Below are 6,536 nucleotides of genomic sequence, written 5' to 3'. Positions count from 1 at the left end.
AATTTTATAAACAAGAAACCCAATTTGCAATCTGTAGCCCTTACTTCCCCAGACTCCAGAGTTTTGGGGTTACTTTCTCAGGTACATCTTCTCTGGAGGTTTTCTATGACTATGAGTAAGAACAGAGCCTTATTTTGAGCTCTAAGTTCAGAGTTCCTGGATGATCTCAGGGGAAATCCTGTCATCTGCCAAGTGCATTTTTCTTACCTGAAAAGTGAGGCAAGTGCCATCTCCTTAGCTTCAGGAAAGTGAGAAGGCTAATGAGGAGGCAATGAAGTCTTCAAGCTTGTTCTCTACAGAAACAAGTGCCCTGAACCTAACCTGCTTCCTGTAGAATCTACACTATCCTTGTGATCCATCTCTCCTATCTCCTCAACTGGTCTCACTGAACCAGGCGCCTGAATACCGCAGGCTGTTTCAGCCCTGTCTGTGAGTGCTCTTCCTTCTGTGGGATAAGCTTTCCCCCTTGCCTGCATTAGACCTCTTTCAATGTTTCCTGTCAACATCCCCTTTTTTGAGCAGCCCTCCCTGATTTTCCCCAGGTCAAGTTCACTACCCCTTCCTTGGTAACCCCCACTGTTCACTACACATTTCTTCATCACTGAATCTATCACCTACATTGTATATTTACCTACATTGTGCATTTTTTTCCAAAGGTATTTTTCTGCCTTCTCAACTAAACATGAGCTTTTAGAGTCAAATATTGTGACTAATTCATGGCTGTGTTCTCAGGACCTGGTTTGGCAGTTTGGCAAATGATTATGGAATAAATGAATGCATGGCCTTCTAGACCAGGCTGCGTCTGATTACTATAAAGAGAGTTTTGTATAGGACTCTTTGGTTGCAAGCAACAGAAACAAACTTGAACCTCATTATGCAAAAAGGAGAGAATTTGTTATGAGTTCCAGGATGTCTAATGGAACCCAAGTGTAGGAATGCAGCCAGACTCTAGGACAAGAATGGAACTAGGTACTTTTTTTTTTCAAAGAAACTATTTTCCATCAAGTGAATTTCCATTTTAAGAGTGTGAAAAAACAATTTAAGACCACTTAGCAATTTTTCCTACCCATTCAGTGGCCTGAGCAGTGGGAGCTGCAGACCAGTCTGCAGTGGCAGGCTGAGCACACCAGTCTGCAGCGAGGAACTACTGAATAGGTGCAGAAGACACCTGCAAGCCTTCAGACCAGTCCACCACCTCAGGCTGAGCAGCAGTGAACTCTGGAGCTGGAGTGGGACATTCACCCTGAAGTTCCTCCTTGGTCACAGCCTTCTCAGCTGTCTCCTGCTCTTCCTTTTCAGTCTGCTCAGGATCTCTGTAGAAGCAGAGATCAGGCATGACCTCCCATGGGTGTTCATAGAAGATGGCACCCACACGTGTGCAGGACTTCCCAAATGAGCATCCACCACATCAGACCCACTGAGTGAGCTCCCTTCCTAGGATCTTACAACAGGATACATCAAGTTAGTCTGAAAACAGAAGGACCAAGTAATGCCTGAGAAGAGTAAGAAATACTGGGGAAAAGCAGAAGAAAGCACAGGCTATTTTTAAAATGTCTTCATCTCTCCTTAAAGCTCTCATATGTTAAAATTATACTTTTATAGCAAGTATTACTATCAAACTCCATACTTTAGGCCAGAGACCCTTGAGGTGCTAGAGAAAAACTTGCTCCTCATTTAGCACACTGCCTATACTTGCGAGTTCATCGGCCAGTGGCTTCAACGCCGAGCTCTAACAATGTGCAGATGGGGCTAGAAACTTAAAAAGGTAGCTTTATTTCTCATTTTTGCTCCTATGTATTCATTTGCCACCTCCTTCTCCTCCTCTTCCTTCCTCTCTCTTTCTTTCCCTCTTTCTCTCTCCCTCTCCCACAGACTCCCTATGGGTTTCTTGTTTTCTCAGATCACATGAAGAAACTATGTGTTATATGTCTAGGCACCTATGCTGCTGCTGCTGCTGCTAAGTCGCTTCAGTCGTGTCCGACTCTGAGACCCCATAGATGGCAGCCCACCAGGCTCCCCGTCCCTGGGATTCTCCAGGCAAGAACACTGGAGTGGGTTGCCATTTCCTTCTCCAATGCAGAAAAATGAAAAGTGAAAGTGAAGTCGCTCAGTCGTGTCTGACTCTTATCGACCCCATGGAATGCAGCCTACCAGGCTCCTCCGTCCATGAGATTTTCCAGGCAAGAGTACTGGAGTGGAGTGCCATTGCCTTCTCCGTAGGCACCTATAGAGTCTAATAAATATTCTCCTGGTTTCAGCTCCAAATACCCAGTAAGAGTACCTGGTTGACCCAACTGGGGTCAAATGTGTACCTGTGGACTAATCACCTATAGCCAAGAACAGCAGAAATTCCCAGAAAATAGGGCAAAAGTAGACACCTCCAAATGTGTCCATGAAAATGATATAATCAGCTAGCAATTTAAATGCCAAACTGGAGATGAGTTTAAATGATTAAACTACATATGTAAAACACTATATTTAATGACTTTTCAGCCTCATGCCACAATAGATTCTATTAAAACATGTGCCTCTGAAATTAATTTTCATAGACTTTTGGAGTCCTTATAGTTTTTAATGTGGCTCTTTGTGTTGTTCTTTAAGTCCCTGATAATCAACTCCAATATTTCTCTAGAAAAATATGAAGCAATATGCCACTTAAGGCATATGTTTCTCAGTTATTTAATATGAAGTGTGGCAACTGTAGGTGTCTGGTATTCCTAGAGCTTTTTCAGTTCTGCTCTCATTTAAGATTCATGCAAAACCTTCAATCAAGTCAGGTCACTAGGAGATATTAGTTGTGATGGAAGAAAATGTGGAGGCTTTATTGACACACTGAATTTCAATGCTTGTTTCTAAAGGGGAAAAACATGTCTTTGTCAACAAATTACATTTCATTTTCTTTCCAAGTCTGTTATTCTGTTGGTTTCCACAAAGTTAAATCTGGGTAAAAGGGGCTGTCTTTATCCTTGTTCTCCATAGGTTGGGGAACTGAGGATGGATTAACCATTGTAGACAGGATGTCAAAAAGCCTTCTGAGTCTAGGAACCAGCTCACAGTGTGTTTGGAACTGGGTTGGACAATCTCCCAACAAGTAAAAATTACAGTTTCAAAAATAGAAGGGCTATCTTGAAAGGTGAGCTGGAGCAACTATGGGGAGGTGTTCCTTTGGAACTTTGCCTCCTTGTAGCATGCCGGAGGAGTAAATGAGGATTTACATACCTTTGATGTCTGTTATTTTAGATTACTGTCAGCGAATGCCCATTCTTCTTCAGTGATGGCAACTGGATTTTCTAACAAAGAAATATTATCTTACATGTAGCTTCTCAGTTGTGAAATAATTATTATTGACAACCCACCAGAATTAAGACTGGGAAGAGACTTACGGTTTAGTCAGTAGATATTGTGAGCCTATAGTAATGATAATATTAACATTAATAATAGCAACAACACATTTCTAATAGTACTTTATAACTTGCTGCTGCTGCTGCTGCTAAGTCACTTCAGTCGTGTCCGACTCTGTGCGACCCCATAGATGGCAGCCTACCAGGCTCCCCGTCCCTGGGATTCTCCAGGCAAGAACACTGGAGTGGGTTGCCATTTCCTTCTCCAATGCATGAAAGTGAGAAGTGAAAGTGAAGTCTCTCAGTTGTGTCCAACTCTTAGCGACCCCATGGACTGCAGCCCACCAGGCTCCTCCATCCATGGGATTTTCCAGGCAAGAGTACTGGAGTGGGGTGCCATCGCCTTCTCCAACTTTATAACTTAGAGATGTCCTAATGATATAGTGAATGTGAAAGCATTTTGTCTTCAGTGATAAAAATATAAAGTTTTCATATTACAACCAATCTTTTTGAGTCATTTAAGTTCTTATATGTTGCAGGTGGTGATGAAAATTTGGAAGGCAATGAAGACATTTGTCGTTGCTTCAAGGAGGTTTAATTTTATCTAAGGAGGCAAGATTATTACTATGAGACAAATAGAAAAAAGACAACACTAACTTGTATGATATGGTTTCTGAGAGAGAGGGAATCAAAGAGATCTAGAACAAAAGTTCCATTAGGTCAGGGAATATTTTTTACTCACCACTGTATCTCTATCACCTAAAACAATGCCTGGAATATAGTAAGTGTTCAACAAATACTGGATGATTATTAATGAATGAGGATGGACTTAAGCATCGCATTAAGATGGACATAATTTGAACATATATGGAGAACAGAGGGAATTCTGCTGCTGCTGCTGCTGCTAAGTCGCTTCAGTCGTGTCCGACTCTGTGGGACCCTATAGACGGCAGCCCACCAGCTCCCCCGTCCCTGGGATTCTCTAGGCAAGAACACTGGAGTGCGTTGCCATTTCCTTCTCCAACGCATGAAAGTGAAAAGTGAAAGTGAAGTTGTTCAGTCGTGTCCGACTCTTCGCGACCTCGTGGACCAGGCTTCTCTGTCCATGGGATTTTCCAGGCAAGAGTACTGGAGTGGGGTGCCATTTCCTTCTCTGAGAGGGAATTCTAGATAACAGGAAAAAAACATATATAGAAAATGAGCAATGAGTATTCTTTGGATGAAAAACCATTGAAAGATAGATTGTTTTGCAGTGGCACACGGAATGGCTCATAAACTGAAAAAAGCAGATGCAGGAAGAACAATTGGGAATCTGTCAAAATTATCCTATATCTAGTCCACCACAATACTCTGTTGACTTGGTCTACCAATTTCTCTCCATCTCTGCTATCTCTGTAGCTTCTCTCAGTCTTCTCTCACCTGAACACTGCATCAGCTTCCCAAACATCCATTTACATCCACTCTTGCCCTGCCCCATACATCCTGGAGACACCACAACCGGAATGGTCTTCACAAAATTAAAATCTGATCACATTGTTTTTCTGCTTCTCACTGCTCTTAAGATAAAGGTGAATAGCTTGGTTGCTATGACCTTATGTGGCCTTATCTTGGTCTGCCTGTCCAGCATAATTTTGAATCACTTTGCTCCTCACTCTTGTAGTTTTCCCTGCAATGTTCTTCTCTGACTCTTTTGACTGTGCCGTGCTCCCTCCCAAATCAGGGCCTTTGTATATGCTGTTCATTCTGTCTGGCAGACTCTTCTTACCACTCTTCGTCCTTTGGGAATAACTCAAGTCATTTTCTTGGGGAATCATTCACAAACTTCTCGAGTATAGGCCAAATCCTGTTATTACATGTCTTCAGACTCTTATATGCATTTCGTTACCATGATCTAAGCTAATAATTATTTCCATGACACTCTCACTCCTCCGTTAGACCATAGTCTCCATGAGGGAAGGAATACATCTTTTTTGCTCACCATTATATTCTTAATGTCTGTCTTAGTTCCTGGAATTCAACAAATATTGGTTGAGTGAGTAAGTAAATAAATAAGTGAATAGGAGTCTGAATAGTGATGGTGGCACTAGAAATGGGGAACATAGGGTCAATGCAGGCAGCTTAGGGGATAGAATTAGCGTGGAAAAGAACATGGTTTTAGTGTCAGAAATCCAGGGTTTAAGTCCTGACTTTTCTATCAATTGACATAAATTATTTTGGACCAGTTCCTTAGCTATTTTTAGTCTCTATTTCCTAATCTTTAAATGGGAAACGGTACCACTTGTCCCCAAAGGGTAGCAAAGAATGAATGAGAGAATGTACACAAAAGTGCTTTGTAACCTATGAAGCTCTTCACAAATTTATCTGTTTTATAGCCAGAAATGACTTTAGAATCTTATCTGAACTCTGGCTTTATAAATAAGGAAAAAGAGACGAGAGGTTAAAGGACTTTTCCAAGATCACTTCTCTGCTTCGTAAAAATACTAATGATGGTAATGATTTTGATATTAACATTGCTTGAGCACTTTCTGTGTACTAATCACTCTACCAACATAATCCTTCCTGACCTAATCACTGCTATAAAGCTATCCCACAGAGATGATTCCTATTATATATTTAAGGGTACCCGTTGAAGAGTCTGGGAAGCACAGATGAGATGGGATGAGAACTCGCTAGTCCTGGCTTCTTGTGTGTCCATGGGTTGTTCAACTCTCTTATCATGGGGAGGAAATGGGAGAGTCAGACATGTCTCCTAGTTTCTGAGCTTTATTTGACCACTCTCTGAGTTAGATGAGAAACTCAAGGTGGGAAAATATGAGTTTTCTTTTTGTGAAGATGAAATTGTGATATTTTAATAGGACCAATTTTAAATGAAATTACTGAAGTTGCCAGAGTAAGAAACAAAACCCTTGGGATTTTTTCACTGGTATTTCAAGCTTGTGAGGATTTTATTTCCACTTATGGAAGAGAAGAATGAAAGTGTTTATTATTGTGAAGTTCTTTTACAAGACATGTTAAAATGTGAAATTCATAATTTTATTGCCGTATTCAGTATGACATGCAAATAGGTCTTGATTATGAGTTAAACAAAGCAAAGTATGTTATTTTTAACCACTTATTTTTATCGCGATACTGCAGTTATTGTTGCCAGCTTCCCCAAGGCAGGAGGGTGTGCTCCATCCCTCTCTGATTTTCCTT

The 6,536-nt window shown here is 41.2% G+C and overlaps 1 non-coding gene across 1 annotated transcript; it reads right to left on the bottom strand.

The window, feature by feature from the left end:
* Positions 1–1,594: 1,594 nt before the first annotated feature.
* On the bottom strand, positions 1,595–1,744 carry LOC112446095 (small nucleolar RNA SNORA62/SNORA6 family). The gene has a single exon (XR_003034168.1). It is a non-coding gene; the product is annotated as a small nucleolar RNA SNORA62/SNORA6 family (small nucleolar RNA).
* Between the last annotated feature and the right edge of the window lie 4,792 nt (positions 1,745–6,536).

Source organism: Bos taurus, chromosome 3 (genome assembly GCF_002263795.3).
Source record: "Bos taurus isolate L1 Dominette 01449 registration number 42190680 breed Hereford chromosome 3, ARS-UCD2.0, whole genome shotgun sequence".
Classification (NCBI taxonomy): Eukaryota; Metazoa; Chordata; class Mammalia; order Artiodactyla; family Bovidae; genus Bos; species Bos taurus.
Note: the sequence above shows the minus strand (reverse complement) of the source record. Positions and strands in the feature narration are given on the sequence as shown.